Raw genomic sequence first — 15,933 nt, 5'->3', positions numbered from 1 at the left:
AATTTTAAATTAAAAAAATTTAAAACTTAAAACTAATTAATAAATTGACAAATAAATATTATATTTTTAAAAAAATTTAAATAAATTATAGTTAATTTTTAATTACTATTTTACTTTTTAATTTTATTAAAATTTCTAAACTACTCTAGTACTAACCCTAATTCAAACTCTAATTACTATTAAAAAAATATTTTTGTAACTAAATCAGATTTTGATCTTTTGAATATAAATTAATTAAAATTTTTATATATTTTTTATAATTTTAGATCTCTCATATATTTAAAATTTAAAAATTTTAATAATTAAAAACTAATAATAATTTATATAATTTATTTTAAATATTAAAATTTTAAATTTAATATTATAAATAAAAAATTAAGTAAATACTATTAACTTTAAATAAAAAAATTATTTAAAACTTAAAACTATTTAATAAATTAATAACTAAAAATTAATAAAAATTTTATATAATTTAATTTAAATATTAAAATTTTAAATTAAAATACTTAATTAAAAATCAGTAAATAAATTGATAATTCGATAATATTTTTAAAATAATTTTTAAAAAATTAAATTAAATCTTAAATTATTTTATATCCTAATTTAATTAAAATTATCAAATCTTAACCCTAAAATTTAAATCACACACTAACCCTCACAAACTTATCCACTCACCTTTACCCCTCACCCCCACCCATGGTTTGAAAGAAAGAAAGAAAGGAAGGAAGGAAGAAAGGAAGAAAGGAAGAAAAGAGAAAGAGAGGGAGCAGGGAGAAGAGAGGGAGGTGACGGCACCGACGGGGTTGCATATCGCCGTCGCTGTTGTCAGAACAGAGAAGGAGAGGGAGGAGACGTTGAGAGAGAGAGGAATGTTGTCTAGCCAAATGCAAGAGAGAGAGGGGGCCACCGCAATCCACGCTGCCGGTGGAGGGATCGTCGCACATCACTCTGCCGTCAAGATCGCCGCCGTCATCGTCCAGTGTCGCCGTCACGTCGCCATTGAAGAAGAGAGGGAGAAGAGAACATAGGCTAGTGGCCCAGGGGGAGGAGTTACCGCCGTTCGTACCTTCCTCGCCGTTGCTCCCTTGCCGTAGCCACTGTTTGTGTAGTGACCGGAGGGAGCCGTGGCTGTTCGTGCCACCGTCGGAGCTGCTGCTCCATTCCGTCGCTGTCTTTGTGCTCAGGAATGTTTGTTCCCTCTTCCTTTGACCCCTTCACCCAACAATGTACCGAATTCCTAAGCTAAAAAGCAAATTGAGCTTTAGGGTTTTATTAAGGTGTAATCTGATAATTTTAAATCTGATAGCTTTAAAGCCTTCAAAGCCCTCAAAGCCTTGCTCTACCACTCTTCGCCCGTTGTCATCGCCAGGTTACTTGTTTTTTTTTTTACTTATTCTGATTAGTAATTTAGGATTATTGAAACTTCAAATTGTTACTTGAATTTGGTTTTGATTTATTCTTAAGTTAGGTGATATTTGTGAATGATATTTGCCTCTCTGTTAAACAACACTATTAGACTTTGTCATAAATCATGTTCATATACAATACTTCTACAATTTATGCAGTTCTGTAAATATAATCTTAGTATTATTGACTGATTTTTTTGTTGAATATTCCAAAAAATCCAAGTTAAATCTTCTTCTCATGAAAATCCTTAAGGAAAATTTTATGGGGACTCATACTCCTAAACCAGAATTAAGGAAAATTTTATGCAACTCTTCTTCTCTTTATTCTCATCACTCTGCTTTAATTTCTTCTTTGATCCTATCATGTTCATATGCTACAGAGAATTGATTAATTAATTAATTGTGTATAGTTAATATTGATCTTCTTATTAATGAAGAGTAAATTAATTGATCATTTCTACCATTGACATTTTTCTTGGTTTTATAGATTTGTGATCTGGTTGCTGATGCTAGGTTTTTAAATGCAACTCTCATAATTCCGGAAATCCAAGAAAGTACTCGCTCAAAAGGAATTAGGTATATGTGGCTAACTATCTGCATTCATTACCGTGCCATTGGGATTTATATATTAATATTTTCTTAATAATATATTCATATAGACAATTTATGTTTTCTTACTATTTTTTTCAGCTCTAAGTTCAATAGCTTTTCCTATATCTACAATGTTGATTAGTTCATAGCCTAAAGCAATCTAAGTTCTGCCAGAAGGTCTGATGGAAAGGAGAAGAAAAAATGAAATTCCTTCATTTAAGACTACAAGTTCTGCTTCTCCAGACTTTTACCTGGATCAAATTTTACCAAAGCTAAAGCAATTAAAGGTTATCGGATTAATTATTACAAATGGTGCGGCTCTGCAGGTATTACATATTACATTATTTTGAAGTTGTTAATTAAAGCCATTGTTGTGGTCTTGTGGATTCTGTGCTTGTTATACTTTAGGACATCTTTGTCTTCTTTTACTTGTGGTTATTAGTGCCATATATATAGTCAGTAGATTATTTCATCTTTGATTGTTGTATGTAGTACTTAAGAGTGTAGAATCTTGTTTGGCATCATATTGTCTCTTGTGCTTATTGCCGACTTCTATAACTGTCATGGACTTAAATACATATACTTTAGCATCACTCTTATGCAAACTAAAGAAGTTGGAATAAGTTAATATATATGCAGTAGAGGGGATGTAGTTTTTTAAGTATTTTACCTTTGCTGAAAACCTTCATTGCCAAAGAATCATGTGTTCTTCTATTTTTGTTGAGCTTAAAGCTTCCTAGGTACCCACACTTTTTTTGTTTTGCATTTGTATGTTTGTCCAAGTTGTTAGAGTTAACTTGAGAATGATATACATTTTTGCAGTCTATTCTCCCTCCTGACATGGAAGATAGTCAGAGGCTATGATGCAGGGTTGCTTTTCACTGGAAATCATTGGATATGCTAAACACAGTGAGGATGCCAAATTTTGTTTTGAGGCTAATTTAGAGATGTGCTGAACAAAGTGGGGATGATATGAAGAAAATATTTTCCATAGCAATATATATATATATAATTTAGTTATCTAAATGTAATATTTTGATGTGTTATGTATTTTTTGTAAATAGATTTTACCCGTTATTACATATAATGAATAAAAATATATCCAGCTTATAATATAAATTTTATGATCTTAGATTTTTTGAATTTCTTAATTTTAGACTTATTTTGTGATTATCATAAATTTAGGATGACGATCATAAACTGAAAGTTCATATTCTTCAGTCATTGATAAACAATTTGTTGGACAATACTCAACACAATTACCACAAAATATACAAATTCCGAAATCAATACTGTAATTAAGCAAACGTTTCTTTCGAATATCTGTTTCCAGTTTCCAATCAACAACGGGTCTTCACTTGCACTGGTATTTTCAACAGGACCAAAACTATCCATTGAGTTACTTAGCCCACACCTGTATTCTAACTGCCTATAAAACAGCATAGAATTGAACCACCCTTTTTCCATAGAGTTTTTCCTCTATTACCATTAATATACAATAGATGAATAGTCATTCGAAATTCTTAATTAATAATAAAATAAATTATTCCATTGAGAACTTCATAGATTTATAGAATCGGTTACTATAACTAATTTACTAAATCGCGCAAAAAACAAAAAACCCAGAAATATTAAGTGATTGCGATTATGCTTTAAAAAAATAAATATCATAAAATAGAGTAGGCTATGGTCACGGTTTTTAAAATAGGATGACTATAGATAAACTATAGTCACGGTAAAAACCGTGACCATACATAAGGCTATGGTCACAGTTTTAAGGAGAGGTGACTATAGAGACTATGGTCAAGGAGACAACCGTGACCATAGATAAGGCTATGGTCACAGTCTAAGGGGGGGTGACCGTAGAGCTAAACTGTGACCATAGATAAGGCTATGGTCACTGTTTTAAGGAGGGGTGACCATAGAGGCTATGGTCACGGCAAAAATCGTGACCATAGATAAGGCTATGGTCACGGTTTAAGGAGAGGTGACCATAGATAAGGTTATGGTCACGGTTTTAAGGAGGGGTGACCATAGAGTCTATTGTCACGGCGAAAACCATGACCATAGATAAGGCTATGGTCACGATTTTTACGCGTGACAATAGATTAACATATGGTCTCGGTAAAAAAATGTGGCCTAAAGTGTCAGAATTTGAAAATTGAAACCGTGACAATAGAAACCGTGACCATAGATAAAAAACCGTGACTATAGACTATGGCCACGAGAGAATAGGCCACAGTAAAAAATCGTGACCATATGTTCAAAAATGTGACCATAAATCTATGGTCACCCTTTTTACTAGCTATGGTCACGGATTTTTACCGTGACCATAGGCCTTTTTTTGTAGTGTGAAAGCATCAAGGTCAAACAAGAATTGACACAAACAAGATTAGTTATAATTATGAGAAATTTTGGTCCCATCCTAACTTAATGATAATGAAGCACAAAAACAAGGTTATTGAGTTAGAAAGGACTAGAGCACTAATCTTGTGTATAGAGAAAAAATTTGCAAATAATAAGTAAGAAAAAGTGGGTTATGAAAGACAATGTAAGTTCATATCAATGCATAAAGAATGCAAGAGTCATAAAAGATTAAGCATTGACCTAAAACTTACATCACCCAACAATACCAAACAGTGCCCGCATGCTTCCGGCACAACTCTCTGGTTTTTGTACCAAAGGCTGCATCCGGGGTGTCACGCGTACGCGTCGTCCAGGCGTACGCGTGACATGGATTGTTTTTTTTTTTTTTAAGGAAGCATAAAACAGAATTTCACACTCTCCTAACCTATATACAATCTAAGCCAACCAAAACTCAAATTTAACAAAAAGTCTTTTAGTGTTTTTTTTTTTGAAAGAAAAAAAATTCAAAAACAATGCAAATGAAACTTGCACTTCAAGCAAAATGCAATTAAAAAACAACTACCCTAATCAAAAAAATAATCTAACAAGCATCCTAGCAATCAAAGCAAGACATGCAAAAGTATGAAAATAAGAAAACTACCTAACAACGGCGACTCAATTCATTCATTAATTATATATACAAGAGAATGGAAAGAGTTTACCATGGTGGGATGTCTCTTACCTAACACTTTTATTTATTGTCCTTAAATTGGACATTTGGTGAGCTCCTTGTCATGGTGGCTTGTTCTTGTACTCATCCTTGAACTCCTACCAAAGCTTGAATCTCCAATAAGCTCCAACACTCCAAATCAATTGTACCAGGCCGTGATGGAGTTCCACACAAGCTAAGGGCTCTCAAAATTGATCCTCATGTATTCCCGGATTCCAAATCTTGTTTCTACACCCGTCTTCAAGTTGATCATAAAAGCTCCAGTCGGGTGTCAAGCACATAAAATTCTCACTTGAGCACCAATTTCTCCTCCTAGATCCTTACAATTTAGTATTCTTCCAATCATAGTACCTATGCCTTGAGGGTTCAACCTTAATGAGCCTAATGGTAGCACGATTTCCCATACCTTCAAACTGTTGTACCAATAACTGCACTGGGTCGTCCAAGTAATACCTGAGCGAGTCAGGTTCGATCCCACGAGGATTGTGGTTTGAAGCAAGCTATGGTTATCTTGAAGGTCTTAGTCAGGCTGAATTAGAAGGTTATTGAATTATAAGTGATATAAACATAACATTTCTCAGAAGTTATGTAAACTATAATAGGAATAGTGTTAAGGATTGGAGTTGCGTTGTCTTTCTGAATTAACTTCGGTATTACTACTCTCTTTGCTTGTGAGAGATTTCTTCAATGGTAGGCTGTATGTGATTGACACTGGTTTGAGCAGCTGCCAATACTCCTCCAGATCTGAACCCTAGGTTTAGTGTGGATCCATTCTGATTGAGGGTGAAGCTCGTACAGTCCATTCTCCATAATGATCCTACTCAAAACTCAACAGACAAGGTCGGATCTTCTAGATCAGAAAATGCTGCACCTTAGGTTCTAGCCTCTACCATAGAGACCCTAATCTCCCCGAAAATCAGCTGAATTGATGTCTCGAGAAGTCCCCCAACGAAGTCGTGGATTAGTCGTTTGAGAGATGTATATTCAAGCTGTTGGTTTGTCCTTGTCTGGTGAAAGACACATTCTGAACCCAAGTAGACGCGGGTGTTTGTCAGGAACGTTCTTCTTAATGTGATGAACAGAGCTAACTTGTCAGGTCATCCTATTCACCACAATGAAGTACGAATATACATCTTATAATTAATCAAACACGGATCAAAGAGAAACAATAGTACTTTTATTAATTCATAGGACTCAGCAGGGCTCCTCCCCTTAACTTAGGAGGTTTAGAAACTCATACTGAAGTTAAAATACAATGTAAAACTCAAAAATAGCATAAAGTCCTCTAATGATTATGAAAAATACACTTTAAATACTAAATAAATGACTAGTAAGAGTGAAATAGTCTTTTTAGTGCTAAAATCCATTTCTGGGGCCCACTTGGTGAGTGTTTGGGCTGAGCTTTGATGAGATCCACGTGTTATGAGGTCTCTTGGGCATGGAACGCCAGCTTGGGGGTCTTCATTGGGCGTTTGGACGCTGGTCTCTGCTTTTCAGTGCTGGACGCCAGGAAGGGGGCAGGAAGCTGGCGTTGGACGCCAGGTTTGGGCCTTCTAATATGAAGAAAAGTATGGACTATTATATATTGCTGAAAATCTCTGAAAGTCAGCTTTCCATAGCCGTTGAAAGTGCTCCATTTGGATTTTTGTAGCTCCAGAAAAGCTCTTTCGAATGTAGGTAGGTCAGATCCGGACAGCATTTGCAGTGCTTTCTTTGTCTCTGAATCAGACTTCTGTTCTAGCTCCTCAACTTCAGCCAGAAAATACCTGAAATTGTACAAAAATACAAAAACTCATAGTAGAATAAAAAATGTGAATTTAATACTAAAACCTATAAAAACTCAATAAAAACTAAACAAAAACTACTAAAAATATATGAAAATGATGTTAAAAAGCGTATAAAATATTCGCTCATCACAACACCAAACTTAAACCATTGCTTGTCCCCAAGCAACTAAAAACACAGTAGGATAGAAAAGAAAATTAGGATACAATAAATCTCTAAGTTTCAAATGAAGCTTAGTTACAATTAGATGAGCGGGACTTAGTAGCTTTTTGCTTCTGAATAGTTTTGGCATCTCACTATCCATTGAAACTCATAGATGTTGGCATCCTTAGGAACTTAGAATCTAGATGATATTAATGACTCTCTTAGTTAAGCTTATTTTGATTCTTGAACACAGCTTTCTGACTCTTGGCCGTGACCCTAAGCACTCTAATTTCCAGTATTACCACCAGATACATTCATGCCACAGATACTTTAACTGGGTGAACCATTTCAGATTGTGACTCAACTTTGCTAGAGTCCCCAGATAGAGGTGTCCAAAGTTCTTAAGCACACTCAAGATTTTTTACTTGACACCTTCACGCCACAAGCATATGGTTAGGTACAGCTTGATTGGGCCGCTTAGGCCAGGATTTTATTCCTTTGGGTCCTCCTATCCACTGATGCTCAAAGCCTTAGGTCCTGTTATCCTTGCCTTTTGGTTTAAAGGGTTACTGATTTTTTCAATCTGCCCTCATTTTCCTGTATTTTCGGGTAGTAATGGATTTTTCTACTTTTTTTTCTTTTTTGCATGCATATATAATTTTTTTTGCAACATGCTTTTTCTTTTTCTTTTTGCTGCTTTTTTCTTGCTTCAAGAATCAATTTTTAGATTTTTCAGATTATCAATAATATTTTTCTTTCTTTCTTATTCTTTCAAGAGCCAACATTCAAAAATTTCAACTTCAAATATTCATTGTTTAATCATACATTCAGAAAATAAAAGCAAATGACACCACATCAAACTGATTAAACTAATCTTATTTTAAACTTGAAATTCATGCATCTTTCAGTTCTTTTCAAATAAAAATTTTTCATTTAAGTAAGGTGAAAGATATATGGAACATTTTACAACTTCAAGACATCAATGCAAATGATCATGCAACTAGAATAGGAGAACAGACAATAAAACAGACAGAAAATAGAAAAATAACAAAGAGATAAAGGGAATGAATCCACCTTAATGATGATGGCTACTACTCCTCCTTGAGGATCTAATGTAATGCTTGATCTCTTCAATGTTACTCCTTTGTCTTTGTTGAGGCGGCTGCACAGGCTCATGTGCATGCTCTCTAGTTTGCTCCATCCTCTTCTTCTATACTAAAGAGTGGTAGATGTCACAAAGCAGAGCTTTTGCAACCCCAAACTTAAGAGTTTTACTCGTCCTCGAGCAAATATGATCAATGGGGAAGAAGAAGGTGGGGGTAGGTGGAACTTCTGTGGGACCTACTGGTCCTGAAAGGCTAGAGAATCCAAATTTTCTGCTTCTCTACACTAGTGTTTGAACGCCCAGGGGCTGCTCCCTGGTTGGCGTTCAACGCCAGCAATGCTGCCCATGATGGGTGTTGAACGCCCAGTGAGGGCTTCCTCACTGGCGTTCAACTTTGACACTCTATCCAGAGTGCTCTGTTTTTACTGCTATGAAATTTTGTCACTTGACTGATGCATATGATCTTGACTCTGACAACTGAAAGAAAAAACAAAATAAAATAAATATAGTTGAGTAAGGTTGGGTTTTCTCCCAACAAGCGCTCTTTTAACATCACTAGCTTGACCTTTAGCTCCTTACAGAGGTGAGTATGGGCTCAGATTTTTGCCCCTTACAGTGAATTTTCTTCCTGTCCCCTCATGAATGAGCTTTACGTGCTCTAGAGATAGGACACGACTCAGTGTGTGTGGTAAGACTGGCTTCTTAGTACCTTTGTGCTTAGAGCTTGTTGATGGCTGCCCAACACCAAACATAGAATTGAAGTTTGGGGGCTCTACAATGCTCTGCATAGAAAGAGTGGGTTGGCACACTAGGTATTGCATAATTATCTTTCTTTTTGAGGGAGAATTAGGATGAGATATCTTGAATAAGATGTGATCCTCCCCGAACTTTAGGGTTAGTTCTCCCTTAGCCACTTCAATGATGGCATTGGTTGTGTCTAGGAAAGGTCTTCCAAGGTTAACACAGTGATTCTCATCCTCTCTTATGTCCAAGACTATGAAATTTGCAGGAATGTAGTGGTTTTCAACCTTTACCAAGACATCCTCTACTAGGCCATATGGCTTCTTGATGGTCTTGTTTGCCATCTCTAATGAGATGTGGGCAGCTTGTACCTCAAGGATACACAGCTTCTCCATTACAGAGAGTGGCATGAGGTTGATGCTTGACCCTAGGTCACACAGAGCCTTTTCAAAGGTCATAGTGCCTATGATGCAAGGAATCAAAAATCATCCAGGGTCTGAAAGCTTCTGAGGTAGCTCTTGCTGAACCAAAGCATGGAGTTCTTTGGTGAGCAGTAGAGGTTCTTCCTCCAGAGGCTTTGTACCAAATAACTTGGCATTCCGCTTCATTAGAGCTCCTAGGTACCGAGCAACTTGCTCTTCCCTAGTGTGTTTATCTTCATCTGAGGATGAGTAGTCATAAGAACTTATACATTACAGAAGTGCATTCAAAGGAACCTCAATTGTCTTTATGGTTTCCTTTGGCCCTGGGCTAGAGGGTTCTTGAGTGGGATTTGAGCACTCAAAGGGTGTGCTTTGATTGGTGTTCAACGCCAGCTCTGTCAGCTTGTTGGGCATTAAATGCCCTTGCTGTCCACCCTGACTGGCGTTAAACGCCAGTCCCTTAAGCATTCTAGGCGTTGAACTCCTAGTAGGGATGTCCTTGCGGGTGTTCAACGCCAGCTTCCCTGGGCCCTCACTGGGCGTTCAGTGCCAGAATGGCTGGGAGTTTGGGCGTTGAATGTCCTGTGAGAGGTTCCTCACTGACGTTCAGCGCCAGAAAGCCTTCCTGTTTAGGCGTTGAACACCCAGCCAGTGCTCCCTGGCTGGCGTTCAACGCCAGCTTTTCTACCAGGATGGGCATTAAACGCCCAGTGAGGGCTTCCTCACTGGCGTTTAATGCTAGGCTTGCTACCATTGTGGGCGTTGAACGTCCAGTGAAGGCTTCTTCACTGGCGTTCAATGTATTTCCAATCTCCTCAGGTTCGGCCTCTTCCTCTGTGGTTATGGCCTTTCACTCTTCTCTTAGATTCACCTCACTGTTACTGGGAAGAGTGTTAGGAGGAGTCTCATAGATCTTCTTTCTCAATTGACCAACCTGTGCCTCCAAATTTCTAATGGAGGACCTTGTTTCATTAAATAAAACTATGGGTTGTCTTAGTGAGGCTGGAAACCAGAATGGCTAAGTCAGAAAGGCTCTACTTAGAGGTCTCCATATTCCCTTGAGAAGATGGGAATGATGGTCTGTTGTTGAACCTATTTTGGTTCCTACCACCTTGATTGAAACCTTACTGCAGTTTCTGTTGATCCTTCCATCAGAGGTTAGGATGATTCCTCCATGAAGGATTGTAAGTGTTTCCATAGGGTTCTCCCATGTAATTCACCTCCTCCATGGTGGGTTGATCAGGATCATAAGCTTCTTCTTCAGGAGAAGCTTCTTGATTCCTGCTACTTGCAACTTGCATCCCAGTCAGATGTTGTAAGATCATGTTGACCTATTGGGTCAGGATCTTATTCTGAGCCAGGATGGCATTCAAAGTCTCAACTTCATGAACTTCTTTCTTCTGAGAGATTCCATGGTTAACAGGATTCCTTTTAAAAGTGTACATGAACTGGTTGTTAGCAACCATTTCAATGAGTTCCCTTGCTTCTGCAAGTGTTTTCTTCAAGTGGAGGGATCCACCAGCAGAGCTGTCCAATAAAATTTTGGACATCTCAGACAAACCATCATAGAACACGCCTATGATGGACCACTCTAAGAGCATGTCAGGAGGACATCTCCTGATCAGTTGCTTGTATCTTTTCCAATCTTCATAGAGGGATTCACCTTCTCTTTGTATGAAGGTTTGAACTTTCACCCTAATATTGCTCATCCTTTGAGGGGGAAAGAACTTAGCCAGAAAAATATTAACTAGCTTTTCCCAAGAGTCAAGACTCTCTCTAGGTTGGGCTTCCAACCATAGCTTAGCTCTGTCTCTTACTGCAAAGGAAAAGAGCATAAGCTTATCCTCAGGATTTACTCCATTAGTTTTTACAGTATCACAGATTAGCAAGAACTCAACTAAAAACTGATGTGAATCTTCCATTGGAAGTTTATAGAACTTGCAATTCTGCTGTAAAAAAGAGACTAATTGATGCTTAAGCTCAAAATTGTTAGCTCCAATGGTAGGTGCAGCAATGCTTCTAGCATAAAAGTCAGAGGTAGGCATGGTGAAGTCACCAAGGACCTTTCTTGGCTCCTCTTGAGGATCAGCCATGTCCTCCTTTTCTTGTTCAAAACTTTTTGAAATGTCTCTTCCGGAGTGTTGTACTTTAGCTTGTTGTAAACGCCTCCTTAGAGTCTTCTCAGCTTTAGGATCAAGAGTCAAGAGGGATTCTTTATCCTTGTTCCTGGTCATAAACAAGAAGAAAGGAAAAAGAAAGATGGAAAAGAAGAAAGCTCTTTATGCCAATTGGCAAGAAGCTCCTCCTTAAAGTCAGATGTAAAAAGAGAAGAAGAAAGAAAACAAGTAAAAGAAGAATATTTTGAAAATAGGGGATAGAAGTAAACAAGAGAGGATGAAAGATGAGAAGGACGAATAGAGAGGGTGTAGAGTTTGAATAATATAGATGTGAGAAGAAGAGAAGTATAAATAAAAAAAGTAAATGAGAATTAAAATATTTTTATTTTTATTTATTTATTTAATTAATTTTTGAAAATTAGTTAATTAGTTTAAAAAGAATTGAAAATTTAAATGTTAAATTTTCGAAAATAGAGGAGAGAGAAGGAGAAGAAGTTTTCGAAAATTAAGAGAGATGAGAGTTAGTTAGGTAGTTTTGAAAAAGAAGAGAGAGAGAAGAAGATATTATTTTCAAAAATTAAGAAGAGAAGAGTTAGTTAGGTAGTTTTGAAAAAGATGAGAGAAACAATAAGATATTAATTAAGAAAATGTTTGAATTTTAAAATAAAATAGAAAATAAGATAAGAAAAGATTTGAAATTAAAATTTTAAATTAGAAAAAGATAAGATAAGAACTTAAAAAGTTTTGAAAAAGATATGATTTTAAAATTTGAATTTTGAAAAAGATAAGATAAGATTTTTAAATTTTTAAAAAGATATGATAAGATTTTTTAAAAAGATAAGATTTTTTGAAAAAGATATGATTTTTATTTTTGAAAAGATTTGATTTTTGAAAACTTGGCAACTAAGATATGATAAGATAAAATTTTGAAATTGAAATCCGAATTTTTATTTAATATTTTCGAAAATTATATTAGAATTAAGTTAAAAAAGATATTTTTTATTTTTTTGAATTTATTGATGAAAGAGAAAAACACATAAAAGACACAAGACTTAAAATTTTTAGATCTAGCACACTGGATTTTCGAAAATTTTGGAGAAAAACACAAAAGAACACCAAACTTAAAAATTTTAAGATCAAAATACAAAAAGACTCAAGAACACTTTGAAGACTCACAAGAACACAAAGAATAAAACTTAAAGACTCAAAGAACTAAATAACATAAAAAGAATACCAAACTTAAAATTTTTAGAAAACCAAAACAAAATTTACGAAAATAAAAGAAAATAAACAAGAAAACACCAAACTTGAAGACTTAAAACAAGATTTAAACAATGAAAAATTATTTTTAAAAATTTTTTGAAAGAAAGACTCAAAGGAACAATAATTACCAAGAACATTAGCACAACGCTCTAACCAATTGAACAGAAAAAATGAAAAAAATTGCTTTTTTGAAAAACCTTTTTTTATTAGATTTTTCAAAAAAAAAATATTAGATTTTTCAAAAAAAAATAGAGAAGGAAAAATAAAAATAAAAGACTCAACAAGAATACAAGACTCAAACAAGGAACAAAGATTAAACAAAGAAAAGAAAAATATTTTTGAAAAAGTTTGAATTTTTTTTCAAAAAATTTGAAGAAGAAGAAAAAAAAATCAAGGACTTAACAAAAATAAAAATTACCTGATCTAGGGAGCAAGACAATTCGTCAATTTGTCCAAACTCAACAATCCTCGGCAACGGCACCAAAACCTTGGTAGAACGATTCCCTACACCGTCGTACTGTTGTACCAGTAAGTGCACAGGGTCATCCAAGTAATATCTGAGCGAGTCAGGGTCAATCCCACGAGGATTGTGCTTTGAAGCAAGTTATGGTTATCTTGCAAGTCTTAGTCAGGAAGAATCAGAAGGTTATTGGATTATCAGTGATATAAACATAACATTTCTCAGAAGTTGTGTAAACTATAATAGGAATAGGGTTAAGGATTGGAGTTGCGTTGTCTTTCTGAATTAACTCTGGTATTACTGCACTTTTTACTTGTGAGTGATTTATTCAATGGTAGGCTATATGTGATTGACGCTGGTTTGAGCAGCTTCCAATACTCCTCCAGATCTGAACCCTAGGTTTAGTGTGGATCCATTCTGATTGAGGGTGAAGCTCATACAGTCCATTCTCCTTAATGATCCTACTCAAAATGCCACAGACAAGGTCGGATCTTTCGGATCAGAGAATGTTGCACCTTGGGTTCTAGCCTCTACCACAGAGACCCTAATCTCCCTAAAAATTGGCTGAATTGATGTCTCGAGAAGTCCCCAATGAAGTCGTGAATTAGCCGTCTGAGAGATGTATATTTAAGTTGTTGGTTCATCCTTGTCCGATGAAAGACGCATTCTGAACCCAAGTAGATGCGGGTATTTGTCAGGCACGTTTGTCTTAATGTGATGAACAGAGCTAATTTTTCAGATCATCCTATTCACCATGATAATGTACGGATATACATCTTAGAATTAATCAAACACGGATCGAAGAGAAACAGTAGTACTTTTATTAATTCATAGGACTCAGCAGGGCTCCTCCCCTCAACCTAGGAGGTTTAGAAACTCATACTGAAGGTACAATACAATTTAAAACTCGAAAATAGCACGAAGTCCTCTAATGATTATGAAAAATACACTTTAAATACTAGTAAGGGTGAAATAGTTTTTTTATTGCTAAAATCCACTTCTGGGATGCACTTTGTGAGTGTTTGGATGCTGGTCTCTGTTTTTGGGCGCTGGACGCCAGGAAGGGGGCAGGAAGCTGGCGTTGGACGCCAGTTTGGGCCTTTTAATCTGAAGCAAAGTATGGACTATTATATATTGCTGGAAATCTCTGGAAAATAGATTTTCATAGTCATTGAGAGCGCTCTATTTGGACCTCTGTAGCTCCAGAAAAGCTCTTTCGAATGTAGTTAGGTCAGATCCAGATAGCATCTGCAGTGCTTTCTCTGTCTCTGAATCAGACTTTTGCTCCAGCTCCTCGATTTCAGCCAGAAAATACCTGAAATTGTACAAAAACACAAAAACTCATAGTAGAATCCAAAAATGTGAATTTAACACTAAAACCTATAAAAGCTCAATAAAAAATAAATAAAAACTACTAAAAACTATATGAAAATGATGTCAAAAAGCGTATAAAATATTTGCTCATCACCTAACATCATTTTGCCAAGCACTACACAACCCACCCGTACTCTTCAATCCACAAAGAGCTCTAAGTTGACCATCCATTTCAATTAAACCGTATTCAAGTGGGAAAGTAAAGATTAGAGATAAGAATTTTACCCACTTGAATGTTGTGTTGGATGGTGACTTAGGAAGAGATGTCTCCAATGGTTTTGCAAGCGTCATTCCCTTATGCTCTTCCTTGACTACCTCCACCTCTTGGCAAGCATATTCAATGTCAATTCTGTGTTCACCAACTTCTTCTACACGTTCCTCAATGCTTAAGTCATATGTTAGAGGTTGTGCTCTAGCCTCCTCAACATGAAGTTCACAACACAATGAAGAAGGTTCAACAATCTCAATTAGCACATTGGTTGGTGTGGAATTATCTTCAATGGTATGACTTGTCTCTTGCTCAACCTCATCCAATCTTCCATCATCCACAATATGCCTAAGAGGTTGTATATTATCCTCCTCAACATCAAATTCATTCTCAATGGAAGAAGGTTCAACAACTTCCACAAAATCATCAATTTCATTGCTTGGTGTGGAAGTGTCATCAAGCTTGAAATCCACCTCTTGTTCAACTTTGCCTAGGTCTTCCACCGCTTCTTCTTCTTTAACAATTTTCATCCCTTCCACTTGTTGTAAAACACACTCCATCTCCTTGTTCTCATGTTGAGATTCTAAGATCTCCTTCATACTCCGCTCTTCGGTTGATTCTCCACATTTATTCGTGGAATTACTTTGCTTGTTTCATGAGTCCCGTGAGTCCAAGGTGGCTTTAATCTTGGCAAGGTTAGCCATGATATCTTCATGCCTCTTTTGGGCTTCCTTTTGCTCCTGTTGACGGATGATTGCTTGAAGCCGATCCATTGCTTTCTTGAGACGATCCATTGGCTCTTGTTCCACTTGACTAACATAAGTAGGATCATATTGCTCTTGGATGGATGGATATGGGTGTTCTTCCATGGAGGGTTGTGGTAGAAAGGGAAATTCATCTTGTGGTTGAAAGTTCTCATATATGGGAGGTGGTTCATCTTGGTAAGTGATGCGGTATTTTACAACCCACACTACTAACCGGCAAGTGCACTGGGTCGTACCAAGTAATACCTTACGTGAGTAAGGGTCGATCCCACGAGGATTGATGGATCAAGCAACAATAGCGTTTGATAGGATTAGTTAGGCAAGCAGAAATTTGTTTTCAGATGTTCAAAAGGTTTAAGTTCGAATTCAGAATATCAAAAGTATAGACAATTAAATAAATTGGGAATAAAATATAGATAAAATAGTTAAGGCTTCAGAGTTATCTAATTTCCAGATTAACTTTTATTACTAATTATT

At 36.1% G+C, this 15,933-nt stretch overlaps 1 long non-coding RNA gene across 1 annotated transcript; it reads left to right on the top strand.

The window, feature by feature from the left end:
* Nucleotides 1-664: 664 nt before the first annotated feature.
* On the top strand, nucleotides 665-3,099 carry LOC130969954 (uncharacterized). Its single transcript, XR_009081966.1, has 4 exons — nucleotides 665-1,369; nucleotides 1,894-1,982; nucleotides 2,097-2,323; nucleotides 2,820-3,099. It is a non-coding gene; the product is annotated as an uncharacterized LOC130969954 (long non-coding RNA).
* The last annotated feature ends 12,834 nt before the right edge of the window (nucleotides 3,100-15,933 follow it).

This window comes from Arachis stenosperma, chromosome 3, assembly GCF_014773155.1.
Source record: "Arachis stenosperma cultivar V10309 chromosome 3, arast.V10309.gnm1.PFL2, whole genome shotgun sequence".
Lineage (NCBI taxonomy): Eukaryota > Viridiplantae > Streptophyta > Magnoliopsida > Fabales > Fabaceae > Arachis > Arachis stenosperma.
The sequence above is the reverse complement of the archived record's forward strand: the minus strand, read 5'-3'. Positions and strand labels throughout refer to the sequence as shown.